We start from the raw sequence: 15,827 nt of genomic DNA on the forward strand, positions 1-15,827 counted from the left end.
AGCTCCCCTTGCTGGCTAAGAGGGGACACAGTCTCGCTCACTCTGCACTGGGAACCACTGCGCCAGGGCGCTGGCCAAACAGCCGCGCCGGCCAAAACGCCACGCTGGTGACCCATGGGACTCCTCCACCTGTGAATCTCCTGGTCTGTGGGCAGTAAATGTCCATCTGGAAATGCGGCGTCCACTCACCCTCTGTGCTTTCACTCGGACCGGCAATCTCGAGCTCCTCCTAACCAGCCATCTTGGATCCTCTCCCCCTGAATTTCTGTTGAGTATGGTGTAATAGTAGCTTAGTGAAAAAGAAAGAGAACACAGAATCTACTTTATGTGTAGTCTCCTGAAAACCTCTCAGGGGAAGATAGTCCTGGTAGTCAAAGATGACAAGGACAGCCAGCAAAATTAAGGGCCAATTTCTGGTATATGCAGAAACCTGTCACTTCTGGGTATTTCTCTTTATGCTGCAAAATACATACTTCTTGGCAAGAAGAAATGCAAATGCTGTCATAAGCCCGTTCCTTATCCTTGGTCTATTACAAAGAGAATCAGTTTCTGGCTTCAGTCAGGGCATGAACTCCTTGGGATTGACAGTTATAGGGAGAGAGAGATGTACTCCCTGCCTATAGCCTACCATTCAGACCAGCCTCTAGGATTACCCTCTTTACATACTATATATGGGACTCCAGGGGACAGGCAGACCAACCAATCTCAATTGGAACTTAATAGAATTCAGAAGAAGTTCCTGTTTAATAGTCCATTAAACAACTATTAACTGTACAATCTTATTTCACAGATTATTCTTATAATTAGACTTCAGACACTAACAAATAAAAGAATATTATCATTGTCATTCTGAATTATGATTTTGACAGTTCTTCCACTTCATAGTAAAAACTGTGCCTTGGTATCAAACAAGAGTGAAAGAGCTAAAGAGTGTGAAAGAATATTATTGTTACCTGAGGGCTAGTGAGGTTTAATCATTCAAGTGTAACAATTTTGCTCTATTTTGAGATGTATTTTTGTAATCAGCACCATATTTTCATTAAGATGTTTTAACAGGAAGTCTGTGTGAATTCATGAGGTAACAGCAAGGAAGAGCCTGAAATTGCAGAGAAGTCTCTTAAAGTATCCCTCAGACTACACACTGTGATATAGATATATAGAAATATATACACGCACACACAAACATGCACATATGTACCTATATGTGTATATGTGTATTTATATGTATATGTGTACATACATATGTACATACATGCTTATTTTCTTATTTTATAAATATATGGTTATTATTTTCTTAGTTAATACATATATGTCAGAAAAGGAACTGAGTGCAGTGGCTCATGCCTGTAATCTCACCACTTTGGAAGCCAAGGTGGGTGCATCACTTGAGCTCAGGAGTTCAAGAGCAACCTGGCCAACATGGTGAAACCCCATTTCTAATAAAAATATAAAAATTTGCCAGGCATAGTGTTGGTTCCCTATAATGCCAGGTATTTGGGAGGCTGAGACAGGCAAACAGCTTGAACCCTGGAGGTAGAGGTCACAATGAGCTGACATGGTACCACTGCACTCCAGCCTGGGTGACAGAGCAAGACTTCACCTTAAAAAAAAAAAAAAAAAAAAAAAGGGAAAAAGAAAAGGAACAAAAGACAGAAAGAAAAAGAGAAAACAGAAAAGGGAATACCCTCTTCTCTATCTCTAACAAATCATAATCTGAAAAGCAGAATTCTTGGAGTTCTCCGGAGAAAACTAAAAAATAGTCACCCTTCATATTGAAGATAAGTGTGATATGTATATTCAGTCAGAAATATAAAAGCATATAAAATTAATTTCCTTTTATTTAATAGGCTAAATTGTCTAACTGCTTACTTATTAAGCTAAAATTTCAAGAATAATTTTTTAATAGTTTTTGAGCACTAGTGGACTTTTTCCATTTTCTTTGCATGCTGTTCATAATTCTATTTAGGTTTTATTTTATGGCATTAATTATAGTTTTTTTTTTGTTCTTATGAATTATGCTTTTATACCTCCCTCTTAAAAGTATATATAAACCTTTTATGCAGATGTTAGCTATATTCCCTATGATGCGACTGTCAATTTTGTTTACACATAACTGTTATTTTCCTTTATATTTCTCCTATTGCCAGACAATGGAGAACATGCAAAATTTAAGGAAAACAAGTTTGAAATCCTACTTGTTTCTGTCAAGCAAATGGGTTGTCTTTATTAATGTGGATAAATAAAATCCAAATGCGCTTCAGAGAGAGTGTAGATGACTGCTTAGAGAGCTCATTCATCACATTCTTTGTACACTAGGGATGCTAGTTCTGCAAAAGTACTACCTAAGTAATGCTAGACAAGGATGGCCATTGCAGTAAAAGCTGTCTCTGACCAGATGGGGATACTCCTAGGAATTATCTTCAGCTGCCACGCAGAGAATGTTTGCAAACCACCACATTGTGAGTTTATTGATTCACTGGTTTTCTATTCCCTACTACCTAGTCATAAAACCCACTCATACTTTGGTAGCGTTTTACAAATTTCTCTCTTAGCAGAGGTGATATGAGGAGTGATCTGTGAATGAGAATTCATAAGTGATGTCTTTAGGACATCTATTTAGTGAATGGTGAAGGACAGAGATAGGATTAATAGCTGGTTCTGCCTGTATGTCTAGTGTTCTCTTCTGTGTTTAATGTATCTAAATTAAACTTTGTTGTTTGTCATGAATTCAGAATTGATGAGAGAACTCAATACTAAGAAGGCATTTAAAAGAAAACATTGTTTTTCATTTCTATGATGAGTGTCAAGAAGGAACAGGGAAATAAAGAAAAAAACTATTGATTATGTGTCATCTATAAAATACATATGTGTCATCTATAAAATAAATATGTTACATGATTTAATTCACCAGTTACAGTGTGAACAGTAATACTATCAAACTTACTTTATCAGTGAAGAAAGCAGGATGCTGAGAGGAGAGATGACCCATGTAGAGTGCACAAGTGATTGGCAGAGCTAGGATTTGAGTCTAGGTGTACTGATGGAAAACTTCATATCCTACAGCACTCAGTGGATATCATGTTTCTCTTCCCCAAGATTGTGGGCTATGAGGATAGGTCAGGTGCCCACAAATCACCCTATTAGAGACCCAAACTCACAGCCTCTGCCCTACTCACTCTATGCTTGACTCATTTCCTTAATCATCCTCTTATCTTCCTACAGCATCTGTCTGGGTCACAGATAGACCTGTCACTTGCATGAGTACAGTCAAGAACTCAGGTAACCCAAAGATTCTGAGAGGTTGAGTAACAGATGTATCTTCAGTCAAGAACAGGGCCTGAATATGACTTCTTAGAAGTTTAGCACCAACCTTGTACAGAGTGCCTAGCTGGCTTCACTGGAGAACAGGATTACTTATGAAATCCTCTTGGTCTGTTTTCTCCTGTCCTTTGTGAAATGGTGAAGAAAATAGTACAGCCCAATTTGTCCTCAGCTCAAATCTTCTCCTTTTTAGTTGTGGCTTTTGGGCAAGTCTTTTTTGCTCAAAGATTCATGCCAGCTCACAGGGTCTGAGCTGCATGTAAGAGGAAGTCGAAGGGTAAGTGTGAACAATCTACAAAGTGCTATGTGGTGGTTAGTGGTTATTTCTCTAAACACATCTAATTGTATTGATTCAGACTGTTGTTCAAGCTTGCAATGATATTTTACACAGCACAATTTAGTGCCTAAAAGGTGTAACTCTAGAGCCAGAGTTCCTGGGTTGGATTTCAGCTCTGCTATTTAATAGCAATATGACCATGTCAAGTACCATAAACATTATGCTTCCTAGTTTCCTCATCTGCAATATGGAAACAATAATAGTATTGATCTCATAGGATTATTGTAACAATCAAATTAATAAATACACACAAAATGGATGAAACTGTACCTAGCGAAAATAATCACTGCTGTTAGAAGCGAGAGTGTCTACCATTAGGGAAGAAGCAGAAGAGTTGGTCTTAGGTACTGACTGGCATAGAGCACTAGAAAGGTTTCTAAGTCCTGTGCAGACTGTTTTTGACATGCTGCTACTTTCACAATATATTCAGTGTGTGAGGAACCATGTCACTGTGTGTGTAAGACATGTATGCTTTCATTCTGTGTGTTATGCTTTCAAAAAATGAGTTTCTTTTTAAAAAACAATTGTGCTCGAAAAAAATTCCTGGGATATCTTAAGATTTCCAAATACTGGTGGGATCCAAGCCTATATATATGTGTATATGTATATATATACACATATATAATCTATCTAAATAGCTATCATTAACCTGATATCTATATTTACCTAACTATATCTATATTTATCTATGTATGTGTATATATCAGATCAAAGTTTTTCAGGGGCTAATCATTGCTTTCCATGTTGGTGCTACACAAGAGAGAAGCTTGTCCCCAGGGTCACCTAAGATGGGATGGGAAGGTGGCTGATGAAAAGATATTGAAGGCCTGTCCTGTTCAAGTGTGCTGAACTCCCTTCATCAGCCAATTCACGACCCTGAATCACAGTGTCTGGGATTTTACTCTGAAGACCTCTCTCACACTCAGATAAATTATTTGTGACCTTTGGTTAGAAGCCCTAGGCCCCACTCTGTCCCCTGGCCTGCCTTGCCTGTTCTCTAAGACTAATAATGATATTCTCCTATTTTCCCAGTACTCTCATTCCTGATATATCTCTGTTCCAATAATTAATTCAGAATAATGGAAAGTGATAATAGGGCCCTTTTCTTTGCCATGCCTAATTGATGTCTCTGCTTTCTACAAACAGTGGTAGTTATGGATTCCACTGAATTTAGGAATGTGAGAGAAAGAAGATAGCAATTCCATGTAAAAAAGAAAAGAGAACTAATGCTCCAGGCCTCACTTACAGAAGAAAACAACTACACTTCTTCATCATCTCAAGCATGCTGCTGTATCAGCAACTGGGCACAGAGAATACACTTTTGTCTGGAGCCCCAGTCCAGCATTTCAGAGCTATGGAGCAGTCACAAGGGTTATTGATCATGGTGGAGGGTGGATAGGACAAAAAGAGGAAGGTGAGCCCATGGCCTCTTCCTTCTCAGATTCTGCACCACCTTCATGGGCAGTAGATCACTCAGTTCTTACCTAGGAAAATTTTCCCATGGACCAGGTGGTGGGGGATGGTTTTGGGATGAAACTGTTCCATAGGCATGCACAACCTAGATCTCTTGCATGCACAGTTCACAATAGGGTTTGCACCCCTATGAGAATCGCATGCCACTGCAGAGCTCAAGGAGTAATGCTTGCTCACCCACCATTCATCTCCTGCTGTGTGGCCTCCTGGGGGTTGGGGACTCCTTTTCCTAGAGAGTTCCCCAGTGTTTTCTTTCAGTAGTTTCATAGTTTGAGGTCTTACATTTAAGTCTGTTTTGATTTTGGATATGGTGAGAGGGGTACAGGTTCATTCTTCTGCATATGGATATCCAGTTTTCCCAGCACCATTTATTGAAGAGACTGTCTTTTCTCCAATGTATATTCTTGGCACCTTTGTTGAAAATGAGTTCACTGTAGACATATGGACTTATTTCTTGGTTCTCTCGTGTTCTATCGTTCTATGTTTCTGTTTTTATTCTAGTACTATGCTGTTTTGGTTGCCATAGCTCTGTAGTATAATTTGAAGTCAGGTAATGTGATTCTCTGTTTTGTTCTGTTTGCTAAATATGGCTTTGGCTGTTCTGGGTCTGTCGTTAACTCTCTAATTTGGGACATGATGATTCATTGGGTAAAAAGTATGTTTCTTGAAGTTTTAAAATCCATTATGATTCTCACAAGGGGTTCACATAGTGATTTCAGGTTTGTTTATATTTTACTTAAAACCCATGAATGTCAAGTATTTCAAAAAGCTTTACCTTTTGTAGGTACATAATCTAGGTCCCAAGATATCACAGACAAAAAAAAAAAACATTATTAAATGAATTATTGAGTACTAGACTTGTGTAAAAGTGCTGTCCTCTCCACCCTTATCCTGTTCATATCACAGCCAACTCTACATGAGTGCTTCTGCATTTGAAGAATTCCTCTGAGCTTCAGAGCATACACCACTGGGAAGTATAGCAGATTCCATGAACAACTAGAGCATTAGCTAAGTGTAGTTTATAATGACCTCTAGCTAGAATGACCCCTAAATCTTTGTATTTACCAAGCATTTCTACTTCTCAAAAAGAATGTTACTGGATCATCTTGTCATTTAGCTTAGAATCCTCTGCATTTTACAGTCTAGATTTCTTTGTATATGCAGCATTCATTTTTGCCCCCAACTGTTGTTACAGCAGCTTTGATTTCATTCAACCACTTGACATGAGCACCAGAAACATTTACAGAAAAAAATTGGTTTGGGTCATATTCCTTAAAAGGTAGTTTTTGCCATGTGGGAAGGATACTTGGGGTTTAAAAGTCTCCATATGGTCTCTATACACAGTTTCTTTATTTTTTAGAGAAGCAGTCTCTGTCACCGAGGCTGGAGTGCATTGGATTGATCATAGCTCATTGTAGACTCCAACTCCTGGGCTCAAGGGTTCCTCTTGCCTCAGCCTCACAAGCAGCTAGGACTACAGGTACAGCCACCATGTCCAGCTATTATTTTATTTTATTGTAGAGATAGGCTCTTGCTATGTTGCCCAGGCTGGTTTTGAAATCTTGATCTCAAATGTTCCTTCTTCTTTGGTTTCCCAAAGTGTTGGTATTACAGACATGAATCTTCCTGTCTAGCCAACATTTTGTTATTGAGTCTTCAGACTGTTGCCAAAACAATTGGCTTAAAAATCTGATGTTTTAAAGTCACATGTGGGTATAGCAATCCTAATTCCTAGAACCACAACATTTTTATCCTCTCCCCAGCACTTCCTCACATCTTAAGTCAGAGACGACATCTTTAATCTGACCCTCTGGCTTAATTTGCACACAGCCACCCATCTTCCAATTTAACCTTCCCTGACTCACTCTAAATGTGCTGTCAGGAGTCAGCTCATCATGTTTTAGAAATTTTGGCACATCTTTATTGGAAGGTTATTGCTTTTGTCCTTCAAGCAATCAATTGCCCAAGACCACAGAGTGTTGCTGTAATTGAACTATGTTGTCAGCAGTGACCTCCTCTTCCTCTTTTTTTAATCTGGTACTAACTATGAAAATATGTCAATATTTTCATAGCTTCCAGATGATAACAGCAAAAATTTATGTTCAGTGTGTGTGAGTGTGGGCAGAGGTCAGGTAAATTATTCTTTTCAAAATTTTTACATTGAATAGCAAAACAAATTTTATTTTGACAAATGTGATTATATCTATGTTGAATTCAACTTATTAAATTGTTGAATACTTTTTATGCTTTAAACTTCTAAGCTGGCTACAGGGGATTTTACAATAATTTTGCTTCTATCAGAAGATTACACTGTTTGCATTGGTTTCAAAGAACTTCTTGACCCCTGCCTTTAATTATTTATTTAACCAGGAGTCTTTCAGGAGGAGGTTGTTCAATTTCCATGTAATTGTGTGGTTTTGAGTTAGTTTCTTAATCTTGAGTTCTAATGTGAGTGCACTGTAGCCTGAGAGACTATTCCAATTTCAGTTCTTTTGCATTTGCTGAGGAGTGTTTTCCTTCCAATTATGTGGTCAATTTTAGAGGCAGTGCTATGTGGTACTGAGAAGAATGTGTATTCTGTTGTTTTGTGTGGAGAATTATGTAGATATCTATCAGGTTCAAGTTGATCCACAACTGAGTTCAAGTCCTGCATATCCTTGTTAATTGTCTATCTCAATGATCTATCTAATATTGACAGTGGGCTGTTAAAATCTCTCACTGTTACTGTGTGGGATTCTAAGTCTCCTTGTAGGTCTCTAAAAACTAGTTTTATGAATCTTGGTGTTCATGTATTGGATGCATATATATTTATAATTTTTTTATGGCATCTTGCTCTGTTCCTCAGGCTGAGTGCAGTGGTGCGATCTCGGCTCACTGCAACCTCCATCTCCCAGGTTCAGGTAATTCTCCTGCCTCAGCCTCCTGAGTAGCTGGGATTACAGCTGCACACCACCACACCTGGCTAATTTTTATATTTTTAGTAGTGATGAGGTTTTACCATGTTAGTCAAGCTGGTCTTGAACTCCTGACCTCATGATCCACCTGCTTCAGCCTCCCAAAGTACTGGAATTACAGGCATGAGCCACCTCGGTCTTGTTGAGTTGATCCCTTTACCATTATGTAATGTCCTTCTTTGTCTTTTTTTTTTTTTTTTTAACTTTGTTGGTTTAAAGTCTGTTTTGTCAGAAACTAGGATTGCAGCCTTTGCATTCTTCTGCTTTCCATTTGCTTGGTAAATTTTCCTCCATCCCTTTATTTTGAGCCTATGTGTGTCTTTGCAGGTGAGATGGGTCTCTGGAATATAGCACATTGATAGGTCTTGATTCCATCCAATTTGCCCCTCTGTGTCTTTTAATTGGGGCATCTAGCCCATTTACATTTAAGGATATTTTTATGTATGAATTTGATCCTATCATCATGATGCTAGCTGGTTATTCTGCAGACTATTTGATGCAGTTTCTTCATAGTGTCCTTGGTCTTTTTACTTCAGTATGTTTTTGTAGTGGCTGGTACTGGTTTTTCCTTTCCATAGCTAGTGTTTCCTTCACAAGCTCTTGTAACACAGGTCCAGTGGTTGTGAATTCCCTCAGCATTTGTCTGAAAAGGATTTTACTTCTTCACTTACAAAGCTTAGTTTGGCCAGGTAGTTCTGGGTTGGAAATTCTTTTCTTTAGGAATATTGAATATTGGTCCCACTCCTCTGGCTTATAGGGTTTCTGCTGAAAGGTTCACTATTAATCTGATGAGCTTCCCTCTGTAGGTCACCTGGCCTTTCTCAGTGGCTGCCTTTAACATGTTTTCTTTCATTTCAACCTTGGAGAATCTGATGATTATGTGTCTTTGAAACCAATGAGAACAAAGAGACAACATACCAGAATCTCTGGGATGCAGCTAAAGCAGTGTTAAGAGGGAAATTTATATACTAAATGCCCAGATCAAAAAGCTGGTAAGATCCCAAATTGACATCCTAACATCACAACTAAAAGATCTAGAGAAGCAAGAGCAAACAAATCCAAAAGCTAGCAGAAGACACGAAATAACTAAAATCAGAAGAAACTGACAGAGACAGAGACACAAAAAACCTTCAAAAATCAATGAATCCAGGAGCTGGGTTTTTGAAAAAATTAATAAGGTGGACTGCTAGTTAGACTAATAACAGAAGAATCAAATAGACACAATAAAAATGAAAAAGGGATATCACCACTGACGCTACAGAAATAAAAACTATCGGATAATACTATAAACACCTCTATGCAAATAAACTAAAAAGTCGAGAAGAAATAGGTAAATTTCTGGACACATACACCCTCTGTTGGGATACAGCCCAACCCTGTGCATGGGTTACCTGAGTCCCAGTGGTGACGAGGGAGTGAGAAAAGAAATAAGATAAAGACAAGAGTAAAATTCAGCAGCATGGGTCCAATGCACCGTAGCACAAATCTCAGTGTATAAAAAGCAAAGCAAGCTTGTAATCATTTAACTATAAGTAACAAAGGTCTTCCCCTGGCCATCTTCTGTCTCACCTCCCCTCCACACAACCCTCAAGATAAACAAGATAATGCACCTAATAAAAGCATGTGGAGCTCAGAGCTCAGCACCAAGGTGGTTCACCCTGTACGTGAGTGTGTGTTGCCCCCCTGGACCCATGCTGTTAAATTCTACTCTTGTCTTTGTCTTATTTCTTTTCTCACTCCCTCATCACCACTGGGACTCAGGGCATCCCTGCAGAAGGTTGGGCTGGATCCCAACACCCTCCCAAGACTAAACCAAAAAGAAATCGAATCCCTGAATAGACCAATAATATGCTCTGAAATTGAGGCAGTAATAAATAGTCTACCAACCAAAAATAAAGCCTATTACCAGATGGATTTACAGCTAAATTCTTCCAGAGGTACAAAGAGGAGCTTGTACCATTCCTTCTGAAACTATTCCGAAGTATCATTCCTTCTCAAACTATTTCAATTTAATGAGACCAGCATTATCCCAATACCAAAACAAACAAACAAAAAATTTTCAGATAAATATCCCTGATGAATATTGATGAGAAAATCCTCAATAAAATACTGGCAAACCAAATCCAGCAGCATATCTAAAAGCTCATCCACTACGATCAAGTCGGCTTCATCCTTGAATGCAAGCTTGGTTCAACATATGCAAATCAATAAATATAGTCCATTACATAAACAGAAATAATGACAAAACCATATGATTATCTCAATAGATGCAGGAAAGGCCTTTGATAAAATTCAACATCCCTTCATGTTAAAAATGCTCAATAAACTATGTACTGATGGAACATATCTCAAAATAGTGAGAGCCATTTCCAACAAACCCAAAGCTAATATTACACTGAATGTGCAAAAGCTGAAAGGATTCTCTTTGAAAACCAGCATAAGACAAGGATGCCCTCTGTCACCACTCCTGTTCAGCATAGTATTGGAAATTCTGGCCAGGGCAAGCAGGCAAGATAAATAAATAAATGTCATTCAAATAGGAAGATAAGAAGTCAAATTGTCTCTGTTTGCAGATGACATGATCCTCTATCTGGAAAACCCCATTGTCTCAGCCCAAAAGCTCTTTAAGCTGGTAAACAACTTCAGCAAAGTCTCAGGATACAAAATTGATGTGCAAAAATTACAAATATTCATAACACCAAAAGTAGACAAGCAGAGAGCCAAATTACAAATTAGCTCACATTCACAACTGCTGCAAAGAGAACAAAATACCTAGGAATACAGCTAACAAGGAACGTGAAGGACCTCTTCAAGGAGAACTACAAACTACTGATCAAGGAATTAAGAGAGGATACAAATGGAAAAACTTGCATGCTCATGGATAGGAAGAATCAATATCGTGAAAACGGCCATATCACTCAAAGAAATTTATAGATTCAATGCTGTTCTCATTGAACTACCATTGACATTCATCACAGAATTAGAAAAAGACTACTTTAAAATTTATATGGAACCAAAAAGAGCCAGTATAGGCAAAACAATCATAAGCAAAAAGAACAAAGCTAGAGGCATCATGCTATCTGACTTCAAACTATACTGCAAGGCTACAGTAACTAACAAAGCATGGTACTTGTACCAAAAAAGACACATAGACCAATAGAACAGAATAGAGATCTCAGAAATAAGACCAGACATCTGCAACCATTTGATCTTTGACAAACCTGACAAAAAAAAAATGGGAAAAGATTTCATATTCAATAAATGAGAAAACTGGCTAACCAAATACAGAAAATTAAAAACTGGACACCTTACACCTTATCCAAAAATTAACTGAAGATGGATTAAAGACTTAAATGTGAAGCCCCAAACTATAAAAACCCTAGATGCTGGTGAGTTGTGGAGAAATAAGAACACTTTAACACTGTTGGTGGGAGTATAAATTAGTTCAGCCACTGTGGAAGACAGTGTGGTGATTCCTCAAAGATCTAGAACCAGAAATACCATTTGATCCGCAATCCCATTACTGGTTATATACCCAAAGGATTATAAATCATTTCATTATAAAGACACATGCACACATATGTTAATTGCAGCACTATTTACAGTAGTGAAAACTTGGAGCCAACTCAAATGCCCATCAATGATAGACTGCATAAAGAAAATGTGGCACATATACACCACGGAATACTTTGCAGTCAAAAAAGGAATGAGTTTATGTCCTTTGCAGGGACATGGATAAAGCTGGAAACCATCATTCTCAGCAAACTAACACAGGAACAGAAAACCAAACATTGCATGTTCTGACTCATAAGTGGGAGCTGAACAATGAGAACATACGGACACAGGGAGGGGAACATCACACACTGGACTTGTTGGGTGGTGGGGGTAAGGGGAGGGAGAGCATTACAACAAATATCTAATATATGTGGGGCTTAAAACCTAGATGACAGGTTGATAGATGCAGCAAATCACCATGGCACATGTATACTTACGTAACAAACCTGCACATTCTGTACATGTATCTCAGAACTTATAGTAAAATAATTTTTAAAAAAACCCTAGAAGAAAATCTAGGCAATACCACTCAAGACATAGGCATAGGAAAAGATTTCATGACAAAAACATCAAAAGCGATTGTAACGAAAGCAAAAATTGACAAATGGGATCTAATTAAACTAAAGAAACTGCACAGCAAAAGAAACTATCATCCGAGTGAACAGACAACCTATCTAATGGGATAAACTTTTTTGCAATCTATCCATCTGACAAAGGTCTAATATCCAGAATCTACAAGGAACTTAACTAATTAACAAAAAAATCCATCACAAAGTGGGCAAAGGACACAGACCCTTCTCAAAGAAGCCATTTATGTGGCCAACAGACATATGAAAAAAAGCTCAACATCACTGATCATTAGAAAAATACAAATAAAAACTACAATGAGATACTCATTTTTTTCCCACTGCAGTCAGAATGGTTTTTTTCCTCACTCCAGTCAGAATGGCGACTATTAAAAAGTCAGGAAACAACAGTTGCTGGAGAAGCTGTGGAGAAATAGAAATGCTTTTACATAGATGGTGGAAATACAAATTAGTTCAACCATTGTGGAAAACAGTGTAGTGATTCCTCAAGGATCTAGAACCAGAAATACTGTTTGACCCAGCAATCCCATTACTGGGCATATACCCAAGAGAATATAAATTTTTCTATTATAAAGATATATGCATGTGTATGCTTATTGCAGCACTATTCACAATAGCAAATACATGGAATCAACCCAAATGCCCAACAGTGATAGACTGGATAAAGAAAATGTGGTACCATGGAATGGAATGTGCATACCATGGTATGTGCATATATGGAATGGTCATACCGTGGAATGTTATGCAGCCATGCAAAAGAACAAGATCATGTCCTTTGCAGGGACATGGATGGAGCCAAAGCCATTATCCTCAGCAAAATAACATGAATTTATTAGTAATAGACATAATAATACCAACATGATAATATACTTTCATCAATTTCTTAAAGGTATAAAATGAAATTATTTTCTTACATTTGATTTTTAGTGTACCTAACTTTTAATTTTGCTTTACAAAAAGAAATTAATTTTTAACTTTGCCAGCTGTTACATATTCATCCAGAGATTGTCAATATTTTATTCTTTTCAGCATTTGACATTAGCTGTCGATGTGTTGAAAATATTTAGTAGAATTAAATAATAACATATATATTATTTGTTTTTAATTCTCAAAGTCTACCTAATGCTGAGAATCCTTGAAGCTCAAATATAAGCAACATCTGGAAGAAAAGCAATCACAGCAAATGATGATAAGAAAGTCCTCCAATAAGGCATCTTTTCGCTATAGATTTATAGCACTGATGTTCACATATTTTGTCTGTTTCTACTGAATTCAATGTCAGTACGTCTTGTGTGATACACAAGAAAATTTAATAAGGAAAATGTACACAGGAAATAAGATCATATAAGAATTGAGCTTTGGAGAACCACAAACTATTGTAATATCTGAGGGTTGTTCACACCCCCAAGAACTAATTTCTACAATCTTGGTAGCAATAACATCTCCAATTGAAATACACAACTTTGAAAATAACAATTTCTTTTCTTTTCCTACTTTTGCATTAAAGTTCAAATTCCTCAACATACATTTATAGGTTTTAAACCAAGTCGATTCTATTAAACAAAAAGAAACCATCTTTGGCCTAAATTCATAACTGGATAAATATAAGTATTATCACGTTAAGCATTAGCTTACAACTCCAATCTTGAGAGCTGGGATTTTTTTTTCTTTTTTCTTTTTTCTTTTTTTTTTGCATAGGAAGTTAAGTTGCCTCAGTCCTCTAGATTCCCTCTCTTAAAATGGTAAGAATGAGACCATCTTTGGCAAATCAACTGTTTAGTAACTGGACTCTGTCCTATTGGTCGCATTATCCTCAGTACCAGGCCTAATGTACTCATTCAAGAAATAATTTTACTGAAGCAATTTCTCAGACTTTCTCTGCATACTAGAAGTCATTCATGGGTGACCAAGCTATTTTGTTTCATCATGGTCATATTTGTTAGGATTATAATAGACAATGGCTAACATTTCCACTCTACTCTTACTGAATGTCAATAATGATTATAGAATGTATTGTCAAACCCATTTGATATATAGTTTCTTTAAGGTATATATGGCACTAGGAATTCAAATGCAGGAGCAACATATTTTTCAGCCTTTGCATAGCACTATATTAAACCATATTATAACCTCATCTCTTAATTATCCTCTACTTTTTTATAATAGAAATTAACTAGCCTGGTGTCATTTATCAAGTCACATGTCCAAACTGAAACTCTCCCTGATTCACACAGCTTACAGCAAATCACACTATATTTTGTGAGTAGTACCTCTGTGTTCCCCAAGTCATCAATCTTCTACCTTTCCTGCCCTTATTAAATTAGGCCAACTTCCCAAAATGTGTGTGTGAACTGTGAATTGTTGGGACTTTATTTTTCTATCATCAAGAAAGCTAGGCTTCAAATCATTAGATGATATTTAGATGACAACAGTATAAAATCAACATGTTTATTAAAGGGCAGAGATCAGATAGGATCTGTTTTTTTTTTTAATAAACTAAATACATTTTAGTATTTTTTATTTTTAATGATTTACTTAAACTCTTTATATTATTAATTAACTTAAACTCTTTATATTATTAAACAAAATGATCAGAGTTCTGAAATGGGCACAGGGGTTTCCATAGTAAATGAACTTTCTTTCCAAAAATGTATTTTGCAAAAATTAATAACTTTTATAAGGTAATCCAGTCAATGCATTTTTATGGGATGTCAGAGTTTAACCTAATCATCATAGCTTTTGAATGCAGGATAATCCTGCTTAAGGTATTATTCTTAGTCTATCAAGCACTGTAAAAAGAACCCCTTTTTTTTTTTTTTTTTTTTTTTGAGATGGAGTCTTGCTCTGTCACCCAGGCTGGAGTGCAGCGGCAAGATTTTGGCTCAACACAATCTCTGCCTCCTGGGTTCAAGCAGTTCTCATGCCTCAGCCTCTCAAGTAGCTGGAATTACCAGCCTGTGCCACCACACCTGGCTAATTTTTGTAGAGACAGGATTTCGCTATGTTAGCCAGGCTGGTCTCGAAGTCCTGATCTCAAGTGATCCACCTGCCTCGGCCTCCCAAAGTGCTGGGATTACAGGCATGAGCCACAGTGCCCTGCTAGATCATTTTTGTTTATTTAGTTGGATTGTGTTAGGTACCTACATATATTCCCTTTTCATGTGATATTTAGCTGTGAAAATTTGTTTTTCTCTACCTGGAGGTGTTTCATTTTTATCTTCACTTTATATCAATAAAAGTATGTAAATATGACAAAAACAACTGAAATGTACAATGTTTCTATATAGCCTCACAACACCAGGTGTCTTTCTCATTTCACTTTTTCAGAAAGTAAAAGTGGTCAAATTTTACATCCCAATGCACAGAGACAAAAACAAAACATATGTATATCTAAATGAGAAAAATTTAAGAAGGAACACAATATAAATTAGAAAATGATAAATGAACCTAAAAAAAGAAAATATACCAAAGCTTATGCAATGAAGTGAAAGCAGTGCTAAGTGTGAAATTTACAGTCATAAAAGCATATAAAGAAGAAGAGAGTTCAAATCAACAACTGATACAGTTTGGCTCTGTGTCCCCACCCAAATACCATCTTGT

General features: G+C 37.1%; 1 pseudogene; it reads right to left on the bottom strand.

Annotated features, from left to right (window-relative positions):
- The window catches only part of LOC105715585 (interferon omega-1-like), a 49,342-nt pseudogene that overhangs the window by 31,641 nt on the left and 1,874 nt on the right, over positions 1-15,827 (bottom strand).

Source organism: Aotus nancymaae, unplaced genomic scaffold, assembly GCF_030222135.1.
Source record: "Aotus nancymaae isolate 86718 unplaced genomic scaffold, 86718_ANA_hifiasm-v0.15.2.pri h1tg000003l, whole genome shotgun sequence".
Classification (NCBI taxonomy): domain Eukaryota; kingdom Metazoa; phylum Chordata; class Mammalia; order Primates; family Aotidae; genus Aotus; species Aotus nancymaae.